At 45.3% G+C, this 24,104-nt stretch overlaps 1 long non-coding RNA gene across 2 annotated transcripts in view; it reads right to left on the bottom strand.

Annotated features, from left to right (window-relative positions):
• The window catches only part of LOC111560872, a 90,915-nt gene that overhangs the window by 7,958 nt on the left and 58,853 nt on the right, over positions 1 to 24,104 (bottom strand). For both annotated transcript variants that reach the window (XR_002743052.2, XR_006599399.1), the window contains exon 2: positions 4,156 to 4,256. This is a non-coding gene — a long non-coding RNA (uncharacterized LOC111560872). The remainder of the gene's footprint in view (positions 1 to 4,155; positions 4,257 to 24,104) is intronic.

Below are 24,104 nucleotides of genomic sequence, written 5' to 3'. Positions count from 1 at the left end.
ACCAGAGCTGGCTGTTAGGGACTATCAAGAGGCCAGGAATTACACTGTTCCCAAACTGGGACCCACCTGGGCTTGGCCATGGTTCCTAGATGGAGATTTGCCCTACAAGCTGACCTCCTAGGGGCAGTTTCCTTCCAGCCCAAGGAGTCTCAGGGACAAGCTAGAAAGGCCTCTTTCTCAAGCCTCTCTCTCTGTCTGCCAAAAAAAGATTGCTTCCAGTTCCCAAAGGGCCTGCCCTGCTCACCCTCAGATTGACAAGTGGACAGACAAAATTTCCAGTGTTCTCAGAGTCCAGGCTAAAGACAGCAGCCCAGAATCCTCTCCTTGGGATGACCCAGCAGCGCCCCCTGCTGTCTGACTTGGCTGAAGCCAGTTCAGGGCTAGAGGAAGGAAGGAGTGTTAAAGCAGATTATACTTGTCCCAACAGAAGGGGCCATGCTTTATGTTGCCTCCCCTATTCAATGCCAGAGCCTGAATCAGAGCTGGAATTCCCGAGGGGCCACTGAGGAGAGGAATGAGCAGAGAGTTGTTGACCTGGGGGAAAGACACAATGGGACCCTGTAGGGTCCCCCCCTTGCAGTGGCCTAGGCTAGGGCCTCTGGGCACATGCACAGTGCTCTGAGGAAGGTGTCCAGTTTGCAGATGTTTCTGGCTTCAAGAGACAATTCATGTTCTGGAACAAAATCAGTTGCCTCATCTGAGCCTCAAGAAAGAAAAGGCTGTGCCACACTCAGAGAATCATCTCAGTCAGTGTATGGTTGGACGGGGGGAGGGGAGGGTCTCTGTCAGCCTTGGGGAAGACAGGAGAGTTCTCCCCAACAACTCCCCCAGGTGCCAGTGTGACACATCCAAATTTACTATTGGTTATACAGATCAATATCTGTTTCCCAAAAGACCTCTGGCTCTATGTCTGTAAGCTCAGGAGAGACTTGAAGATTCTTCAGGTCTCTGTGGAGCTCCAACATTCTATGAGCCTATAGGATTCTACAGCCAATCCCTAGTGGTTGTCTTCTGTCCCAACCACACACTACTCCCTGCTCCCAGTTCTTTTTTTAATCTGATTTAAACCCATCTTGCTGCATCCTAAATAGTGGCAGCCAGGAGACAGGGGCTTCTTCCAACACTTCCCATTTTCAAGATCAGAGATGGAAAGACAGGGGAAAGAGACATGACTTGGAGAAACTGACGAAAGAGGCAGAAGCAAGATTAAGGAGTGGAGAGATGACCAAGTAAGACCCAGCAAATATTTGAAAGAAACCAGTGACAGGCTGGCGAGGTGGGGAACAAGCCTCAACATTATGTCCAGTCATTCTCCCTCTAACATTTCATAGCTGCATCTTTGTGCACATGTGAAATGTAGGTGTAAGTGTACTCATGTGAACACTCACACACACACTCACTCATGTACTCGCTCACCCTTAGACTGTGAGGAAGGCCTGGCTGGGTGTGGGGTCAGAGGGGGTAGCAGTCCTCTCTTGCCCCCACCTGCATAATTATCTTCCCCTCTTCTCATCCCCCCTGCCTCCCAGCCTCCAAGCCTTACAGCACTAGGTCTTTGTGCTTTCAAAAGAGCTCCCTGCCTGAATGCCACCTCCAGGAAGTGCTGAGGGGGAGGATGGGAATGGAAGGGAGGAGAGCTAGTTCTCTTCCTTCCAGAGCACCACCCCATCAAACATTTCCCCTCTACCTCCCCTCCTCTCCACCTCTTTCATAACTGCCAACAACAGCTGCAAAAACAGCCCTCCTCACCCTGAGCGGTGGGCTACAGGGGTTTGTCTACTTCCCAGGGCAGGAGACAGATGGGGGCTGGGGTGGGGGGATCTGGAGTAGCAGCATTCTCCGCAATGCCAATACTCTCTGCCTCCCTTCCCCCCATAAATTAAAGAACAAAAGGGAAAGAAAGCACTCCCAGTCAATCCCTCAGACACTTTGCACTTTGTGGTCATCTCTGCGGCCCCAGATCCCTACCCAGCATGCTACAACCCTGCCCTCCCAAGGTAGCCTTTATTCTCCAGACCTTGGAAAGTCACTCTAGGATATCTCGCCCAGAAAGACAGATCTGCTCTTGGAATGCAGGGAGACAGTGATGAATTCACCCACACACTAGCAACCTACTTCCATTAACTCTTATGTCCAAATAATTTCTTTAAATCACCAAGGATGAGGCTGGGGGAGGGGAAGGCAAGTCTGTGACATCAATCTTCAGTGGGGATTCCTCCTTCAAACCCAGCCAGAGCCAGGCAGGAGAAAAACCTAGCACACACACACTCTGGGGCCTCCAGGGCAAAACCATGGAAATGAGACCTCAGCTCCCCACCCTACCCCGCCCCCCCCCCCAAGGCCTTCCCTGACCTAAATTCTTCCCACCCATCCTCTCTACCTTGCATCCTTAGAAAAACAAAACAGATAGGGGCTCACAGTAATCCTTCCTGGAAGTTTCAGGGCTCTGGCTGCTCCTAGGCAGGATGGGGCTGCCTCCTAGGAGCATTCTGACCCCTCAGGCAGACAAGAGAGCATCTCCTGTGTGACCAGTATCCTGGGGGATCCAAAGGGACAGGGCATGAGAAGGATAACTAAGATCTGTGCTGCAGTTCCCAGTTTATCACTCATTCTCAAATTACCCTACTTAATGTCTTTATTTTACAGAAAAGGAAGTGGAGACCCAGAGGGGTCAATTTGCCAAAACTAGCAGCTAAAAAAGGGACAGATCCGAGTTAAGCACAAGTCTTCCAAGTCTACAGACGGCTTCAGGCAGATTATGTCCTGGTAGAAAAGGGAGCCAGGAAGCAGATGACATTTCAGTTGCTAAGTGTGCCTACCCTACCCTTGGCTCTAGAACACAGGATCATCAGCTCAGACCTACGATTCTAGCCCCTGCCCTGCTTAGAATGCCTGCCTTGTGCAAGCCAGCCTCCAGCTGAGAGGTTCATATTTTGGGAATGGGCCAGGTGGGGCCCCAAAGGCAGAGGGTCAGAAAAGAGAAATGCTGGCATTTCTCCAGGTCCCAGGAGCAGGAGAAAGGATGAGAGCTGGGAAGACTGGCCTGGGCAGGCCATGTGGGAAGGCTGGGCTGTGGGAAAAGCGTACGTACAAGTGGCCTGGCAGAAACATGGCTCTGCCCAATTGGTGACTTGAGCACTTGTTCTTTCATCCATTCTCCCCATTGCTTTCCAAACTGCCTGCTTCAGATGTGATTCTTTCCAAATGGGCCCCCCCTCCCCTGATGAAGGGACTGGCATGTAGAGGGATGCTGTGGACTGATTCTAACATCATAGTCTTCTTCCAGCAGCAGCAGGCTGGAGAGCTGGCGGCCCAGACCACAACAGGAGCAGCTTGTGATGTTCTGTTCCAGCAGATTGGAGAGGGTTCCCCATGGCTCAGACCTGAGGCTGAGGAGCCAGGATGGAAATAGCGAAAAAGAGGAGGCTCCCAAGCTCTTGGCCAACCAGCTAGTTAACTGGTGGCCTGAAATACAGGCGCCTGTATGAGCTCTCCGTGCCTAGAAGGAGGAAAGTCAGCATTATCTATCCCTGTGATTCTGATGGCTATTGGGGCTCAGTGTTGGGGTTCCCATTAAAAATGTTCAGGGGTACCTGTGTGGCTGAGTCTGTTAAGCGTCTGACTGGGTCTCAGGTCATGATCTCATAACTTCTGAGTTCAGGCCTCACATCTGGCTCTGTGCTAACAGCTCAGAGCCTGGAGCCTGCTTCAGATTCTGTGCCACAGTCTCTCTCTGCCCCTCCCCCGCTTGCACTCTGTCTCTCTCTCTCTCTCTCCCTCTCCCTCTCTCTCTCACAAATAAATAAACATTAAAAAAAAAAAAAAGAAAGAAAGAAAATGTTTAATCTGTTTTAGCCCCTGAAGTTCGGAGAAATGAGGAGAGGGTGAACATGAAGTAGTCAATGGCACTTGCTGGCTCCCTTCATGCCTCTTAATAATGGAGACTTATGGGGCAGCTGGGCGGCCCAGTAGGTTGAGCGCCCAACTTCAGCTTAGATCATGATCTCGCGGTTCGTGAGTTTGAGCCCCACATTAGGCTCACTGCTGTCAGCACAGAGCCAGCTTCAGATTCTCCACCCCTCTCTCTCTGCCCCCCCCCCCCACTTGTGCTCTCTCAAAAATAAATAAAACATAAAAAAAATAACAGAGACCCACCTCCTGTTTCAAGTGCTTCATTGAAGGGGTGTGTGTTGATGGGCCGGGGGTGGTATCTTTGCCTCCTAGCATTTTATGGAGCTGCCAGTAGTTTGAGTTATCTAGTAGGACCAAAAACATCATGAGATGTCAAAGAGGAGCAAGAGAAAAATACTTTGAGAATGGATTCAAGTCATGGCCTCCTGGCTGGGATCTGGTCACCCTTAAATGAAGGTACTCCAAATATTCCCTCTGTAGATCAAAGCCACAGAACCCAAACTCTTCAAGAGTGGCTGTAGAAGAAGCAGCAACATAGAACCACAGAGTCTTAGAGTTAAATGATTCTCAGGGATCCCCTAGATTCTAGGCCAAAGGCCCTCATCACCTACGCGGTGACAGAACAAAATAAGGGCTTTTGGATTTTGAAGGGGGAAGCAGGTAATGCAGAAGAGAGACTTTCATTCATAGGGGTACTCAATGAATGCTGAATGAAGGCCCCTGGTGCAGGAATATGTTTCCAAAGGAGCCTATTATCCTCGAATGTGAAGACAGAGAAGGCTGGAGTAGGACTGAGGAGTCTTGCTATTCAGCTAACGTTATCAGAGGGCATACTATGGCATGTGTACCAAAATGGAGGCGGGAGGTTGGGTTACTATTACATGGGCTCCCAACATTGGCATGAATCATTCTCAGGACACCTCTGAGTCTATCTGGGCCTTGATCTTTGTCTAGACCCTTCCTCTCCAGCTGAGGCTGGGAAGTTGGTGCAGACACTCACAGTGTCAGTCTTCAGAGCCCTGCCATTAAGGAGCCTGATTAGCAGAACCCCATGCCGGGCAGCTAATGGGTTGGAGACATTAAGCATAAATGGTTTCCCAGACATTGGCATGAGCCAGAGCCCAGGAAGAAACAAATATTTTAATCTCAAAGAAACAGAAGTGTGGGAGGGGAGTTCCCTCTGCTTACTCCACATCAATTGTTCTCCCAGCCTCTACCTGTAACAGTTTCTGCTATTCTCAGGTCTTGGGATTCCCTGTCTGAGGAGGGTGAATTTATGGCAGGAGGGGAACAGACCTTCACTCACCCCGACAAATGGCAATGGAAGAAATTCTCAAAGATTTACAGGGAGGGAGATTCCTGGGTCTGACTTGGCCACAACCCTATTGGTCAGGAAATCCTTGAGTTAATCATGTGATAACTCAAGGCCAATCTCTCTGTGGCTGGAGAATGGGGGGAAATGACTGGAACAGACAATCAGGGATGAGGCACCTTGAGACCCAAAATAGTTGCTCTAGTCCAGTGGTTCTCCCAACATGGTTGGGACCAGCAACATCAATATCATCTGAGAACTTGCCATAAATGTAAATTTTCAGTCTCTATCCCAGATCTACTGAATGAGTAAACTCTGGATGTGACAAGATTGTGTTAAAAAAAATTTTTTTTAAGGTTTTATTTATTTTTGAGACAGAGAGAGACAGAGCATGAGCAGGGGAGGGGCAGAGAGAGAGGGAGACACAGAATCCAAAGCAGGCTCCAAGCTCCGAGCTGTCAGCACAGAGCCCGACACAGGGCTCGAACTCACAAACCGCGAGATCAAGACCTGAGCCAAAGTTGGACACTTAACTGACTGAGCCACCCAGGCACCCCGACAAGATTGTGTAAAACAACATTGTTTTAATAAGCCCTCCAAGTAGGTGCAATGTGTGTTTAAGTTTGAGAACCACTGCTTTTGGCTCTAGTTCAGATGGAAGGGGAATGTCAAGAGAAAGAAAAATTAGGAGAGGATGCAACAAGCAGCCTCATTAAAAGGAAAAAAAAAATTCAATTCCCAGTGTGGAAAGCCAAACCTAGGCCACCTTCCTCTGATCTTCTTGGGCTGTAAATGTCATAGCAATGCCTAAGCGGCCCTGCACGAAGGAGTCTGGGGAAAATAATTAACCCTGATCCTTTGCATTTTGCCAAGGGCAGGAAAGGATAATGGACAATCATTTCATGTAATATATCTCCTACTCAACTTCTCTGAGCTACCTTTTCATCCAACTGGGCCTCCTCAAGACTCTCATCCCTCCCCTCTATCTCCCTACCCTTCTGGTCACCCCATTCATCTCATGTCTCTTTCCTCATCCAATGAATGATAACTGCTTCAAACAGTTTCTTAAGCATATGAGTAGCGAGGCCCTATTCCACAGGGAGTAAGAGGAAAAAGCCCACCATAACCTACAACTATAACCTATAAGGGGGCAGCCTTTCTTCATACCCTCTCCTCTTTCCCCATTCAGGTCACACCAGTTCATGGTGCTGCCATAAAAAAAGAGAGGAGCCACTTTTTCCATGACTTTTTATACCATACCTGAATAGGTACCTTTAGACCTTGCAAAGAAAAAAAAAAAAAAGGACAAATTTAGGCTCCTAACCAGTCTTTAAGTTTCCTGAGGGCCAGGTCTGGCCTATAGCTTATTCTTTTATATCTACCATACTAGATACCCTAACACACGAGATGCCTCATGAATATTTGATAAATTGAACTGAAGGAAGTGCCCAGAAGTAAGACACTAATGAGTCTCTGCTGCCACACTAGAAATACAAGAGAGATCAAGAAATGGGTCCTCTCTGAAATGATTAGGAAGGAAACCCTGTCCTGCCACCTTTCTGCCCAGGCACTGCTACCTTCATCCATTCACTCATTCAACAAGCACGTATAGCACACCTGCTCTATGTGGACCCTAGATCTCGTGTTCTAGTGGGGAGAAACAAATGTAAAGTAGGTAAACATATAATATTTCAGGTGGTGTCAATTGCCTTGGTAAAAACAAAGTAGTGTGAGGGGGCTATGGGCAGTGGGAATTGGAGTCAAGAAAAGCTGCTGTGAGAGGCAGCATTTGAGCAGATACCAGAAGCGAGTGAAGCAGCTACACTGGCAGCTATCTGGGAGAAGAGTGCTCCAGGCAAAGGGAACAGCAACTGCCAAAGCCCTGAGGTGGGGGCATTTTGCAAGGAGTCAGCCTGGCAGGAGTGGAGTGAGCAAGGGGGAGATTGGCAAGAGATGAGATCAGAAAGAAATTGGTGCCTAGGGGCACCTGGGTGGCTCAGTCAGTAAAGCGGTTAAGCGTCCAAATTCGGCTCAGGTCATGATTTTGCAGTCTGAGTTAGAGTCCCGCGTCGGGCTCTGTGCTGACAGCTCAGAGCCTGGAGCCTGCTTAGGATTCTGTGTCTCCCTCTCTGTCTGCCCCTCCCCTGCTCACACTGTCTCTTTCTCTCAAAAATAAACATTAAAAATTAAAAAAAAAAAAAAAAAAGAAAGAAGTTGGTGTTCAAATTTCATAGGGCCTTGCAGATAATAATAAGGATTTTAGATTCCATTATGAGAAAAAAAGTCATTAGAAAGTCTTGCACAGAGGAGTGACCTATTCTCATGGTACAGGACTATTTTGGTTGTTTTGAGGACAACCTAGAGGGGGTAGAGCAAAAGCAGGGAAACTACTTAGGAAGCTATGGCAGAGCCTATACATTTTTGCCCCAAATTCATTCTCTTTCCACATTTTAGCTGAGCACAAGGCTTCTCACAAAGAGAACTACATTTCCCAACCCCTCATGCAGCTAAGTGTGGCCATATGATAAAATGCTGGTTGATGGAATGTGAGCAGAGGGATAGGTGCAACTTTTGGGTCATGTTCTTAAAGGAAGACGGCTGCCCTCCACTTCTTCCCTCTCCCCTCTCCACAGGCTGAAACTTCATGGGCACAATAGTGCCAGGTGGACCAGCTATCTTGTGCCACAAGATAGAAGTCACATGATGAAGATGACAGAGCCTCAAGCCCTGAGAAGCTACGGTCCCTGAGAGTGTGGAAGGACTGTATCAACCTGGCTATTATGCACAGGTTCACACTGGAGAAAGAAGAAATCTTCTATCTTGTATAAAACCCTGTGTTTCAGAGACCCTGAAACAGCCTAATCTATACTGAAACCAATTCAGAAGTGATTGCAATTGTCTAGGCAAGTAATGATGGTGGCTCTGATGAGGGTAAGAGTGGTGTATCTAGAGATTAGTGACGGGATTGTGGAGTAATTTAAAGGGCAGAACTTATACCATTTTCTGAGGAATTGGATAAGGGGGCACTAAAGGAAGAGAAGAACCAGGAATGACTTTGAAGTTTGGGGTCTGGTAGAATAGAGTTGCATTTATCACAAGGCAGAAGACTGGGGGACCAGTGAGTCTGAGAGGTCCATGAGTGACATTTACCTGGAAATTTCAAGTAGCAGCTGGATATGAGTCTACAGTTCAGGGGAGAAGTAGGGGCTGAAGATAGTCATTTGGGATTCATCAACATACAGCTGGCTTTAATGCCCTGAGATAGATGTAATTACTTAGGGAGTGAGAGTGGATAAGGGAGAATGCCAGGGTGGAGAGGGGGTGGTGGTGGTGTTGACAGTCCCAGGTCATCGTGGAGATGTGGAAGATGCTATGGAGCCAGCACAGGAGACCATGGAGGGAGGAGAACGGAGGTAGGAGAGGTGTCATGGAAGCCAAATGAAGAGGGTGTTTTAGGAAGGAACGAGCAACCGTCCATGTCAAGGTGGCTGCCCGAAAGACTAAGAGATGACCATGACTGCTGAAATTGGCAACAGGGAAGTCATGGGTCACACTGACAAGAAAATTTTCAGAGGAGCACTGAGGTCAAGAGAGAGAGGAAGAACGGAAGTGAGACAACTCTGAATTCCTGGCAGGTAGAAATCATCCCAGCAACCTAACTTCCACCCTTCCTATCACAGTTGCAAACATTCTGAAGTACATGAGGACCCCTAGCAACCCTACCCAGCTCTCCCTCCCCACATGTCTGAATGACCCTCCTGTCTCTCATCTCCCAGAGTCCCCAGGTTCTGGAGCCTAGGCCTCCCTCAGCTCTGCCTCTGCCCTTCCGGCTCCCAAGGCTGCTCTCAAGGACTGCCTGGGCAAGCTAGGCAGCCAGGCCTGACTCTCTTGGATCATAATTAGTGCTGCTGCTGAGGATGTTTGGCCCCTGTGGAATAGCAACCTGGGAAATTCTGATACTTCCAATTTTCCCCCTCAGTGCTTTCCCGGATACAATTTTCTAGCCAGAGCCTGTGCTCCAGCCCTGGGCCCTGGCTGCCTGCTCATCAGGGAGAGTTAAGACAGTGCCCTGGATGCCATTCCAGAGGGCTTAATCAGATAGCTGAAGCCATCTCCTGGCCATTATCACAGCATCATCATATTAACACAGGCACCGACTTTGGGGGAGGTAGAGGTAGGGGTTTCTGTGAGGAAGGGGTGGGGGCAGCTCCACAGAGCACACAATGAGTATCGCTAGCGATGTGATCAGAAAACTGATGGCTAGGAGAAAGAAGGCCTCCCAGAAGAGCTCTGGAATTTCCAGCAGAGATTCACTCTTTCCTAGCAAGGAGACTCCCTCCCCGGTGCTCCTCTATCTAGAGAGAGAGCCTCAGCAGTCAGAGCTCTGGACACTGCCCCATGGCCCAGCATCCCCAGGCGGGGCCTGCTCAAATCTCTGACCCAGATCCGCTCTGCCCCAGCAGCCTCAAGAACTGGCCTCTTGCCCTGGGAAGTGCTCAGCTCAAAACAGTCCTATCTCCCAGGTCTGGACACTTTATTTCAGGGCGTCAGGCTCTCTAGGGCAGGGAGCTGGGCAGGAGGAGGGGAGCATGCCTCAGGGCCTTGGTAGAGAGCTAATGAGTTGCCTTGGATTAAGGGCACTGGGATTAATTGGACCTTGGCTTCTGCTACAGAGGATAAAGACAGAAACTAGCATTTATAAGGCCCTGCTACATGGGAGATCAACATAAAGTCTTTATTCTTTCATGTAAAAAACATATAAAACTTGCCATTTTTAAGCATGCAGTTCTGAGGCATTAAGTGCATTCATGTTGTGCAACCATCACCACCATTCCTCTCTAGAACTTTTCTGTCTTCCCCAACTGAAATTCTGTGTCCATTAAACACTAACTCCCCTTGATGTAGGGTCTTACATATTTATCTCTGGTAATCCTTATTGTGGAATAAGAATTATCTCCATTTTTACCCATGAGGACAATGAGGAAAAGTAGTGCTGCTTTTCCCAAGCACAGACAGGCAAGGAGAAGACTTGAATCCCAGTCTGCTCAGTCCGAATGTGTGCCTTCTGTGCTTCCCAACCTGAGCTGCCCAGGATGGGAATGGCATCACTGAGTGATGTCACTGATGACTAGTGACTTCATACATGATGTCGCACACCAAACTATGGCTGGCAGTGCGAGGGCTTCTAGCCCATGTGGTTTGTACTTCTCAAAGCAAGGCCAGGCACTATTCATCAGTCTTTTGATGACCTCACAGCACCCAGCAGGAGAGGGTGTCTGACATGTCCTTCTTTAAACTGGTAGCTCTCTCCAAAGTTGACTTTGTTCATTTCCAGGGTGTTGGGCCCCTGACACTCTTTAGGGCCTTCCCCGCTGCAGTGTGAAATAATGAAAGGAGCTCAGGGTGTGTAGTCAGATGGGCTTCAATTGGGATTCTGACTCTCTTACTCTATAACCATTTGAGTCTAACTCTTATGGACAAAGAGACCCCCTCAAGTTAACTCAAGCATATAAGGTTCATGTCAGTGTGTATGAGAAACCAATGGGGCCTCTCTGAACACTCCAGGGGCAGATGCTGAAGTTGGGAAAGAATCTAGATTCAAGACTCCTTGTTGGCTGGAGATCCTGGCTCTTCCTTGTCAGGCCCTACCCACCCTTAATGTGATTCAGCTACACTGGGCAGGTCGGCTTCTCTTCCAGGCTCTGGATACTCCTGGGTTACTCTATGCTTTAGACTCTGAATCTGATTGGCCTAGATTGTCTTTTTTATATCAGGCCATAAATTAGAGGCAATTGGCCAGCCCATAAAATGACTGACCTTGGATCAGAACCTCCTCTGGTCCAATCACCTAGGGCAGAAGAGGGTGGAGGTGGGTAAATGGAGGTTTAAGCAGGGGTTGGGGGGAGGTGTCATGTAGTATATAATATGGCCTGCAGCCAAGTTTTGGCCAGTACAGAAGCTCTTAAAGAGGGCTGTGGAATGGGTAAGTAAACAGGTCTAATATACTATATTAAGTGTGTAAGTTACTTAACCTCTCTGGGTCTCTGTTGCTTCCTCATTTATACAAATGGGACAATAATTCTTACCTCATATTGCTGTTGCAAAGACTAAAGGAGAGAACAAATCTCAAAGTGCCTGACATGGGTCAATAAATGCTTGTTTCCCTTTCTTCTTTCAGGAAAGGCCACTTCCAGTGCTATATTGACCTCAGCTGAAAAGGACTCCAAGAAGTGGTCCTGTCTCCTGCAGCAGATTGAATTCTCCCTGAGGACAAACATCATGACTCATTCTCTTTTTATTTTCCTCTTGGCACCTCCACTTGATATATTTTATTCTCTCTTGCTGAAGTGGGCCTCCCAGCCAATCATCTAGTTGGGGAAGAGATGAGGAATCCTCTTTTCTATTCCTGAAGGGCCAGTATTGCTAGCTAACCCTCTCCAAGAACCATGGGCAGCATGAGTGATGGAGAACAAAAAGGGCTCCTATGTCAAAAGGAAGATGAATGTGCCCCTGTGATTAGGAGGACATTTTGATGGAAAGCATTGGACAAGACAGCATTTTTCTTTGAAATGCTAGGAGACAATGAAAATAAAAATGGGTCTTCCCCCAACTCAGGGGCCTGGGGCAAAAGATTTAATTTTTCAGTGGTTAATCTATGTTCAGAGGAATTGTCCTAGGCCTCATTCCATCTTGGACTCAGCAAATATTTACAGAACGTCTGCTCTCATCGAACTTACAATCTCATCAGGGAGAGACACTAATCAAACAATCCTGCATGAATATATAAGTACAAACCAAACTATAATGAGCATTATTAAAGATAAGAATCTTTTCAGTAGAGCATATACCAAAGAACCTGACCTAGTTTGGGGAGTTAGACATATTAAAGATCTTGATCTTTGTCTTGAGAGCAATGGGAGGTCACTGAAGGGTTTAAGCAGGGTTTTGCATGATTAGATTTGTGTTTTAAAAAGATCACTCACTACAATAAAGGGGGACCATTGTGGTAATTCCAGCAAGAGATAATGATGTCTTTGACTTTGGTAGTGGTGGTAATGATGGCTATAGAGAGAAGTTATGAACTAAAAAGATATTTAGGAGGTAAAATTAGCAGAACTTGATGATAGACTGGATATGGGGGTAGAGCGAATGTGGTCAGGATGAGAATTCCAGCTTGTATAACTGTATAGAAGACAACATGGAAGAACACCACAAGTTCTTAGACAGGGTGCCCTTGGGGAACTTTTGTGATGTCCAATACCAATGTTAAATTGGCAGCTGGATACATGGGTCTGGAGCCTAAGGAAAAGTCAGGGCTAGAAAAATAAATATGTGGGTCATTTGCATAGAGGTAGTTCAAAGACAGTAGAGGAATCCACCCAAGGAGAGTAAAGAGTGAGAAGAAAAGAAGATCCAGGGGCAAATCCTAAGAAAGTCAGACATGTCATTTAGAGCTGTGGTTCTCAAAATATAATCCATGGACCCTTGGGTGGTTCTCAAGACCCTAAGCATCCACAAGGTCAGAGCTATTTTCATAACACCATTAAGACATTATTTGCCTTTTTCACTGTGTTGACATTTGCACTGATAGTACACAAACAATAGGGGGTAAAATAGTTTATACCTTAGCAGAAATCAAAGCATGACACAAGTACTAACAGTCCTTGTATTCTTCACTGCCATGCACATGCAGTAAAAAAATAAATAAAAATAAAAATAATAAAAATAAATTTACTATCACTTAGGAATGTCCTTGATAAAACAGTAAATATTATTAATTTTTACTAAATCTGAACTCATTTTTTCTTAGCAGGCTCTATGCTCAACATAGGGCTTGACTTCATAACCCTGAGATCAAGAGTTACATGCTCTCCAGACTAAGCTAGCCAGGGGCCCCTAAATCTCAAATCTTTTTTTTTTAAGTTTATTTATTTATTTTGAGAGAGAGAGAGAGAGAGAATATGCACATGAACACACCTGAGCAGGGAAAGGGCAGAGAGAGAGAGAGGGAGAGAGAGAGAAAATCTCAAGTAGGCTCAGCTGTCAGTGAGTGCAGAGCCCAATGTGGGGCTTGAACCCAGTAACTGTGAGATCATGACCTGAGCCAAAATCAAGAGTTGGACACTAAACCAACTGAGCCACCCAGGTGCCCCCTAGATCTCACCTCTTGAGTATATCTTTCTAATATTCTGGCTGCAGAAATACCAAGTACACATAAACCACTTCTGCTGTAACCCAAGTACAGTGGTTGTCTCCAGGGAAATCACTTCTGCAACTGTTTCAGTTTCAAGCTCAACTAGCCTCTTTTCTCATGGAACATCATTTTTACTTGAAAGAATGACTGAAAGACAAACTAAGATTATTCAGATAGGAGTGTATGGCAGACAGTTTCCCCCAAATGAACAAAGTAAGCCTGTCACTTCAAGGAAAACAACCAACAGTATTTGTTGCCAATGATAAAATGTAGGCTTTCAAGGAAAAATTAGAATTTTGGAGCACTTGTATCTGCCACAAGGAGCTTGAGAGTTCCCAATGCTTAAAGGTTTCTCTGATGAGATTGATGGTGGTAGAATGAATATGATTTTTAAAATATTATATAATGAAATGTATTAACATTTGGAAGATCTGTGTAACTCAAAGGATCTATATTTTCCAAATGACCAATGTGTGATGTTGAAAAATCTACTCAAAGCATAAGCCAATGGATTTTACTGTAATAGAGTAGGAATTATTTGATATGGTTCGGTTCCACATCACAAGTAACCCTTAAGAAACTGCCATGTGTTGAGTTTTGGTGTAGTATCAAAGAAAACGATCCACCATTATGTGAAAGCTAAAATATTCCTGTTTTCAACTCTTCAAATACTTCAACCAAAACAACAGACTGAAAACTGAAAGAATGCAGAAGCAGAAATAAGAATCCAGGCATTAAAAAGATTTGCAAAAATGCAAAACATGCCAATCTTACCACTAATGTTTTTGGTTTTAAAAAATATAGTTCTGGGGCACCTAAGTGGCTCAGTCAGTTAAGTGTCCAACTTTGACTCGGGTCATGATCTCATGGTTTGTGAGATTGAGCCCTGCATCAGGTTCTGTGCTCACATCCTGGAGCCTGCTTCAGATTCTGTGTTTCCTTCTCTCTCTGCCCCTCCCCCACTTGAGCTCTGTCTCTGTCCCTCAAAAATAAATAAATGCAAAAAAAATAAATAAATAAATAAATAAATAAAATAATTTTTTTAAATATAGTTATTTTCAACAAAATGTGTTATTTATTTTAACATATAATGGGTTATTGTTATTTTTAAATGGATTAATATTCTTTTAATTTCTGGGTTTTAATTTTTTTAACTTTTTTAAAGTTTATTTATTTATTATTTTTTTAATATTTATGTATTTTGGGGAGAATGCAAGTAGGAGAGGGTCAGAGAGAGGGGGACAGAGGATCCAAAGTGGGCTTTATGGACAGCAGCGAACCAGATATGGGGCTCAAACTAATGAACTGTGAGATCATGACCTGAGCCAAAGTGGGACACTCAACCAACTGAGTCACCCAGGCTCCCCATTAAGTTTACTTGTGTTGGAGAGAGAGAGAGAGAGAGACAGAGACAGAGACAGAGAGAGAGGGAGGGAGTGCACATGTGAGCAGGAGAGGGGCAGAGAAAGAGGGAGAGAGAAAATCCCAAGCAGGCTCCATGCTGTCAGCATGGAGCCAGATGTGGGGATCAACCCCATGAACCATAAGATCATAATCTGAGCCAAATCAAGAGTTGGAAACCTAACCAACTGAGCCACCCAGGCCCCCCTGGGGTTTTAATTTTTAATACAGCAAATGTCAGTAGATATAACCCACATCAACAAAAGCTCTGGGAGACCCTCAGTAATTTTTAAGAGTGTGAAGGAATCTTAAGACCAAAAAATTTGAGAACTGCTGACTTACAAACTGCAATCCCCTCATTTTAAGAGGTCATTTTATACAACTCCATGAACAAACTGCTTGGAATAAGGTGTATCTCCTAATTCGTGAATATCTCTAGGGAAGAAGAAACACCACAATTCGTACATAGGCACAATGTTTTGGAGCTGCAGAGATGGGCCTTGCCAGTTTTCGAAAGGGACCAGGAAAAGTCCCCCATCAAAAACCCCCCACCCTGTCCCTCTCTCTTCCCTGGAAAGGTAATGGCTCAAGTGGTCAGTCAAATTTAATATCTTATTCTACAGTGCCACCACCTCTTCCCACCAGCACACCTAATCCTTGATTTTTCAATCTAAGGCTGGTGGAGGCAGGTGCTAAGAGGAAGGGAACATGAAGGGGCAGATAGGGTCAGATGTGTTTCTGAAATGCCAGCACATTCAATTTGTTGGGTATTTTGCGTGAATTTCCTCTTGAGTTCACAGGCTCCTAACTCAGCAGAATTAAAATGGAATGAAGTAATTAGAGCAGCAGACTGCAAGGATGTTCTGGGCCTGGCACACACAGGAAATGTGGGGCAGAGAGAAAGGAAGGAGAGAAGAGGGCCTTAAAGCAGAGGGCTATGCAAGAGACCCATCCCAAGAGCCAGCTCCTTAAGAAAGCCTCCCCCTACCTCTCTAGTCCCTGGATCATCAGCTCTTTCTTCAGCTGTGCTTCCTGAGAAGCTACTCCTGGCCTGGCTCCTCTTAACCAGGCCCCAACCTTCCTCTCTAACACCCTTTTCAGACACTCCCACCAGATACACCTTCCTACTACTCCTACTAAACTCATCACTCTCCTCCTACAACCTGGTTCTTTGTGCCTTTGGACATGCATTTATTACACTGCGCTGAAATAATTGCTCACATGTCTGAGTCTCCAATGAGAGCAGTGGCTCTCCAACCTCTGGATGTCAAGCAAGCATTTCATCCTATTCACTAAACCACCCTCCACCTCAAAATAAGACTTTCCATGCTGATTCCTAAATTAGTTTAAACCGACAAGCCTTACGTTTTATAAACAGGATGATGTGGCTTTGCTACAGCATGGTGGGTTGAGCTTAGGTGCTAATGCTTCATTGCTAGCCAGTGTGATTGGCTAGGTGATATGACTGCAGGGATTGATGTATGAGTTATTTACATCTGGGTCATGAAAACCTCGAACGCCTGGCTAATTGTGATAAAAACTTGACCATTCCATTATACCATAAGAGACAGGGCCAGAGGCCCCCTACTCTGAGGCATCCCATTTCTAGTTCACCAGCTTTTCCTGTTAAACTTGCTGGATCTGTCTATAGAACTGCTGTCCTTTTCCCAGCCAGATGAGATGAACTCAGAACTCCTGAGCCTATAGGCTCCTGGAACATCAGACATACCCTCTTTCTTCTGTCAGGAAGAGCAACTGCTCTCAAGAGAGGAAATTCCTGAATCCTGACTCTCTTGCAACCAGGGACTCTCCCTCCCCACCCCGCCCATTCCTGACTCTACAGTGGGTGGGAAATGGCAGGAGAGTCCACTTTTGTCTCAGTCATGTCTGGTAAATCTATGTTCCCTTCATAGGTTTACTCCTTTGGATGGAAAAGGCCTTCTCTTAGTACTACCATGGTAATGAGGAACTAAACCCTTAACCAGTAAATTTCCCTCACATACACAATTTTTGAGATATGACAAAATACTGCTGACTTTTCATTTTGCCAAGTAAACATAAAACAAAGCAAAACAGAACCCTTTTTCATCTTTTCAAGGACATATGCACATATGAATATAACCTCCCATTAGAAAGGAAAGGTTTCATATGGAATATATTTAGCTTTATTTAAAGACTCACTACATTGCCCTCGTTTTTTTCTCAATTCACCATGGTAGTGAAATGGACTCAGGAATACTCTAGTATGGTGTTTGGGAAAACTAAGCCAGACTGTGAGCTCCTCTGAGCAGAGAGTGGTTTTTCTTCATTTGTGTTTTCCCAGGACCTAACTCAGAGCCTGGCTTCTGATAGGTGCTTACCGCATTTCTGTGGGATAAAGAAGAGAGGAACGGAGGAAGGAAAGAATTCCCCAGTTGGTGCACCACGACAGGAGAGAGATGTTAAGATCTATTGTACATGGGACTCTGGAACAAATGGTCTCCACCCCAACTCTGCTCTGTGACCTCTTTATAGAATGAATAGCTGATTACCCTAATCCCTTGTTTAAGTCTTCACTAGCTCCCCACTGATATGTGATAAAGTCCAGTCCATCCTTAGGAGAGTACACCAGTCACCTCATAGTTGGTCTCCAACTTCTCATTCTAGTCCTCTTTTCAGACACTCCCATGGGACATCCCTTACCTCTACTCATACGAAACTCACCATTCTCCCCCTTCCCCTTCACTGTGCTCCTTTGTACCTTTGTAATTCCTGTACCCTCTGCCTGGAATCTGTTTTCTCCCTCCTTTCAGATTGGCCAACTCCCATCTCATCCTTTAAAAATATGAAGTTTAAGTGTCTCTTTCCCTCCCTCTTTCATGTTAGCTGTTCCCTCCTCCCAGATCCCATGTTACCTGTACAGTAGCAATTAGCAACCTGGATTGTGATTATTTCTATTCCTATGCCTATATCCTCTACAAGAATGCCTCTTGGAGGACAGGGACCATGAATTTCCATTCTCACATCTCCAGTGTCTGGCATTGTTTGTGAAAAAATGAATGAATGGGGAAAAAACAATGAACTAACCAGCTAACCTCCCTTTCTTGCTGGGCAGTCTAGAGTTAGAGTCAACTGTGGATCAGGGTAGTAAATTCAAGTTCCTTCTCTCATAGAGTATGAAAAGCCATCTGAGACATTCCCAGTCCCTGACCCAAACCCCAATGCATCCTTCATTACCTTTAGTACCTGAGGAACTGCTAAGGCTAAGCAAAGTCCCACAAAGTCACTTACACAAACCCATTCAACTCTCCCTTGAAGTTACTAATGCCAAGAGCAACCATTAGGTTGATAAGGGAGCATAAGGCAAGCAGAAGGCAAAGTACAGGCTAACAGCACCCGTCTGCCCAGGTGGGATATATATGATAATCCCCAGACAATCCTGGCTGCCCAAGAACAGGGGAAAGGAAAGAAAGCAAATGGTTGACTAATAGAGATCACAGTCATGCAGGACAGGAGTCTCCTTCAGTTTATAAATAACTTAGTAAACTGCAAGAAAAAGACAATCTTATCCATAGCCTAATCTCCAGAAACCTATAGACTCTGTTTCCTGGAGCCCTAATATCACCCTAATCAAGATGTAAGGGGGGTTTAAGTGCTTGCCATGGTGATATGGGCAACAAAGGCAAATGAAAAATTAAATTCCCTAACTGCCTACAGCCCATTGACAAGTCCTTGAAATCGGCAGAGTGACCTTCCTCTAGGAGCTCAGCCACCTCGATGATGACACTTTGCTAGGAGCAAAAGGGAATCTTGGCTTAACATTATCCTGACCTCCCAGGATCTTGTGAATCTCCTTAAACACATAAAAACTCCTTTGCAAACTTCCTTTATCTTTAACTCCCTAATATATGTTGGCAATTATACTCCAAGCATATGGCCCCTGATATACATCTGAAGAGTCTCATGACTGAGGTTTTACTAAACAGAAAACAGGAAAATTATATTTTCCTAACAACAGCTAGCCCCTCAAGGTCCTGGAAACCTTGCTTCCAAATTCCTTAGAGACTCATGCTGTCCCTAACCTGAAGGTCTACAATCAGTCACTCTTTACAACCCTAGGGTGGCTCTTTCAGACTACAGGTCCTGTCCCTGTGCTTTAATAAAGTCATTTTTTGGGGGTGCCTGGGTGGCTCAGTTGGTTAAGTGTCCAACTTCAGCTCAGGTCATGATCTCGCAGTCAGTGGTTTGAGCTCCACGTCGGGCTCTGTGCTGACAGCTCAAAGCCTGGAGCCTGCTTCAGATTCTGTGTCTCCCTCTCTCTCTGCTCTTCCCCTACTCATGTTCTGTCTCTCTCTCTCTGTCTCACAAAAATGAATAAATATTTTTAAAAATTTTTAAATAAATAAAATAAAATCACTTTTTTGCACCAAAGATGTCTTCAAGAATTGTTTCTTGGCCATTGCCTCATAGCCCCCATCACCCCAAAACCCCATTAAGGGAACTTGATGCTCCTTAAAGGAAAAGTGAGTCTGGGTTGACGGCTTCAAATTTAGGTTTTTTTGAAACTGAAGGTGTAGCTGAAGAGTGAATGAAGTCTGGGTATGCTGATTATTCTCAAATACACCCCCCCCACACACACACACACAAAACTACCCTTTCCTATATGATCTTTCTTGCTTGTTCCTAATTATGATTCTAATTTTAGTGATTTACACTCCCATCAATTTCACAATAACCTGTTCCACGTCTTTTAGCCATTGTACTTAAGAAGTGGGGGCAGGATGTACTTCTTCACTCATATGTTTAGTATAACTTGGGCAGAGCTAAGACTCCTCTGACCCAGGCTCTACCTGCCTCTAACAGATTAGTTCATTCAAACAATTTCTAAATTTGGGGAAATCAGGGATACCTATGCCGTCCAGGTGCAGGTACACTTGCAGGATGACAGAATTTTAACCTCCCCTGGAGCCCTGGAGCAGGGTGAAGCCAACAGAGCAGCCTGCTTATCAGCATCCCAGGGCAAGAAGGAAGTTGACAACACCAGGAGGTAAAATACACAAAGGTTAGGGAAGACCAAGTGGGTCTTTTGAGAATAAAGATATTCTGAGAGGAAAATGAACAAAGGCAGGGACAAAAGGGCCAGAAAATAAAGAGGACAAGAAAAAGAGGAGGGAGAACATATAGATAAGAAGGATCACACAGGTGAAAACAGTGAAGAGGGGAAGGGCTGAAGGGCTGGAGGAGAAGGGCCAATCCCATCTGTCCACATGCTATTTGCTTGAGAGGAGGAGCATTCTCATACTTTTTTACTCCTCATATAGCCCCCCCAACAAAGTGCTCAATAAATACTTATTAATTCCAGCATTGTTAATGGACAAAGCTTTCAAGAATCCAAGTGTCTGGTTGGTCATAATCCTGGGCCTGGTTCTGGCCTTCATAGCACTGTCTCATTTTTCTTTCCATCCTAGGCTCTCAAATGTGTCTGTTAGAGGCAGGATTTCAGGCTGTGGTAGATTTGGAGTCAGCAGGGTCTACAAAGGAGCAAAACTGCTTTCTGTGCTGGGCCCATGCACCACGAAGGAGGCCACAGACAATGGCTAATTCATCGAGTTATGATATTCTCCCACTTCTCCCAACTCAAATAATTCCCTTTGGCTGGATGCAGAGGAGATTGAAATGAAGAAATGTTCACAAGGATGCCTGGTCTCCACTTTGTCTCCCCTTGCAGAGAGTGCGTCTTCACTAGAACTCCACGTCAATTTCAGCACAAGGGGCTACTACCCCAGGCTATGTCCTTGACCCAGCCTCTCTCTCTCTCTGTCCCCTTCAGGTAGCTAGTGGCTTCACTGTCTCTTCCCTGCTCTCTGGCTTCGCTTCTTCTAAGGGAAATTAGGAATGCTCCAGATATTATCTGCTCTGCTAGGCTTCTCAGTGGCTTGGTGAAGTTTCCAACTCTTTCCCTTGTAGTTCCCCACACCTACCTACCCCTTGTGTTATGTTGGTAGAGATCTCCTTTTTAATAAATTCTTACTTGCTCTCCTTTCAGTTCTGTAGTGAAATCCAGGGCTAATAGTGAAATAAGACATGTAAAAAAAATCCTTCATAGTCTAGATGACTAGTCCCCAACTTCCAGCCCTCTTTTCTCCTAACTAAAATATCCTAGAGCCTCTGAGTTTTCAGTATAGGCCCCATTGTAACCTCTTTGAGCTCTGCCATCTATCTCTGGAAAAGCACTGAATATAGCAAGAGGCTACGAGCATGCTGACATCTGCTCGTCAGCAAGCCAGAAATGATAGCTTCAATTTCCTTTCTCATTTCATTTATTCCCAGGCTGCTCCCTCCCCACCTTCATAGGCCAGTTCTTATTCCAAACAATCAGAGTAATAAAACTATTCTCCATCATTCATCAGGTTGCACGCTTCCTCCCTATCACACATTCCTTCATGCCCTCTCTTCTGCCTCTTCCCATCACCTTCCTTTTTTCCCTTTGCCTCCTCTCCCTCACTCCTTCCAGAGGGAATTCACGGTTATTGCCCTTCCTCAAAGTCCTACACTCTTAACATTGGCGATCACAATGCTAAATACACCCTTTATGATATGCTTTGCATTTACTGATTTCCTCATGCCAATGTCTCAGGCTATATATCTATCAGCCCTACAAAACCTGCTGTCCCAGGGTGGACTGAAAAATCCCAAGGGCATTCATGAGCCATAACCCAGTTGGGTTTATCCTCCCCCATTCCAACAATAGGAATTATCATTTCTGAGCTGGGTTAACCCCAAATGCCAAAGCATTCACCCTATAGACTGAGTCTATATCAGAAGCCAAGAATTTTGTGAGGAGAGACCTTCTGTAGGTACCTATGTAATCATTACTCTTGTCAGCAACCCTTGACATCCTTGGGCAGTAAATATAAAGAGATGGAATTCAGCATGTGGGGGTAAGGCATAGCGCTTGGAGTCAAAACCCGTATTTAAGTTCTTCCCTGACACTTATTACCTGCATGAACTTGGTTAAGCTATTTAACTTCTCTATGCCTTAGTTGTAAGAGTAATACCTCCCTGGTTGTAAGGATTTTTAAGAATATGTATGTGTGTAAAGCATCTAATGCAGTGCCTGGGACGTGACGGCCACCCAATAAATGTTAGAAATTATTATGATCATTAATAAACATGAAGAAGTCAGATAAACTGTTCAAACACATTATAGACTCTTAAACACAGCCTCACTTTTTTCTTTCAGTATTGCCTTCAGGAGTTGCTTTAATGAATTGCTAGAAAGGAGTGATTTATAAGTACCATATTGTTGCAATGCAAATCAATACTTCAAAGAAGTGAAAAGTAACTTGTTTTCTTGAGCGGGGATAAACATTCCCCTTGGGATCTTGTTTACAAACTCAACTATTTTGTAAGCAAATAGCACTAAGATGAACTCCAGCTCTTATTTAGGTGAAATGATCACAAAATTATATTCCTAAACTCTTGACTAAATGAGGTTCTTACCCTATCAAAAAAGGAGCCATTGTTCACTGAAATGCCCTAATTTCAAAAGTACAAGAAAAAATGACAATCTTGAGGTTTTTCCTTTTATATATCTTTATTTTAATCCTGCAAAATTGGGGCAATGGCCAAACTATTACACAAAAGCTGTCAATTTTAAGTTGTTCATGTGTGAGTTATCCAAGGCAGATACCTAACCACCTTGTGTTTGCTTGTTTCTGTTTTATCTGCCCTTTATCTTTAGTGTTCCTCAAACACACAGGGCGCGCATGCGCGCGCACGCACACACACACACACACACAGCCCAAAGCAAAAGGAGCCCAGAACTGCCTATTCTGGTAGCTATAGAAGAAGATGTTAATCCCTGGGAAAAGTATCTTTATTCCTTTCCCCCACCTAGCTCCAAGTCTCCCTTTCCTAAATACCACGCAGGGAAGGAAGAGAAAGAAAGCAGGGGGAAGGAAGGAAAGGAAATCATGGTATATGTACCCCAGCCCAGCAGTGCAGGCTGTGAGAAACAGAAGGCTCCTTCTCCCTGTGTGCTGGCATCTCTCTTGCCATTTTACTGAAACTTTGGGTGTTTTTCTCTCTGCAGCACCCACGCTCCCTCCATTTCTGCCAAACCTCCTTGTTGTGACAGAATGAGAGGCTGGTGGGTTGGGGGAAGGGGAATGCAGCTAGGTAGCCTGAGGGCTGAGTTACAGCTCCCCCTCCAGGAATAAGGTACGGGGTGGGGACTGAGCTACAGACAAATCCTAGACGCCCTCTAGGGCTGAACCTCAAACATACCTAGAGCATCTGTATACACACAGAGCTGTGCACACCCCCAAATCACCAGCCCCTCGCCCAGAACTGGAACTCAGCCTGCAAGGCCATGCATTCAATTACACTTACTCAACCCTCTCCTCAAGAGTCTCCACTCAGGGCACCCAAGGGATCCTTTCCAGGGCTCCAGAAGCACATAGACATAAGTCCTGGGAAGTGTGCTGGGCCTCCTTGCTCCCCTCAGGCTCAGCTAATGTCCAGGGCTTGTCTGAGGGAAACGCCCCTCTATATGAACAAAGGAGAAAGGATTCGAGTTCCTATCAAAGCTCTCTCAAAGCTCCAGAAGAACCAGCCTATGAAATACAGGGGATGCATCTGAAATCTAGGCTGAAGTAAAGAGGACCCAACATTGCCAGGCTAAGATCCTAATCAGGAAAATCAAAAGGACATTCTCAACTGTTTGCAATGAGTCTATACAAGTTCTACTGCTAGGAGTCAGTCTAAGATGGACCCAATCTTCCTTCCTAGCCACTGCTAGGCAAGTGTACTACCTTCCTGCCTCCCTAAATCCTTCTCTTTATTATCCATCTACACTATTCCTTGTACTTCATGCTTTTTTTTTGTTTGTTTTTTTTAAGTAATCTCTATGTCCATCACGGAGCCTGAACTCACAATCCTGAGATCAAGAGTCACATGCTCTCCAGAAGAGCCAGCCAGGTACCCCATTATTCTACTTTACTTCAAATAACTCCACAAGGTGCTATTGTAGAGAAAGGTGAGAAAGTTTGAGGCTCAAGCTTGAGGGATTTTACATGCTCCAAATTAAGCAGCTAGCAAGTGAAAGAGCCAGTATTCACCCCCATGCCTGGCTAACTCCAAAACCTTTGCCCTTTCTACTGCTTCTCCAGACCACTCCACTGGGGAGCCCTCTCACCTGCCTCTGAGTCAATGTGAGGCCACCATCAGGTGGTGAAGATAGTGTTGGAATAGGTAGAAGAAGAAGAACCTGCTTGTTCACATTCTTCTAAGAAAGAAAAAAGG

Source organism: Felis catus, chromosome A1 (assembly GCF_018350175.1).
Source record: "Felis catus isolate Fca126 chromosome A1, F.catus_Fca126_mat1.0, whole genome shotgun sequence".
In the NCBI taxonomy this organism is placed as follows: Eukaryota; Metazoa; Chordata; class Mammalia; order Carnivora; family Felidae; genus Felis; species Felis catus.
Note: the sequence above shows the minus strand (reverse complement) of the source record. Positions and strands in the feature narration are given on the sequence as shown.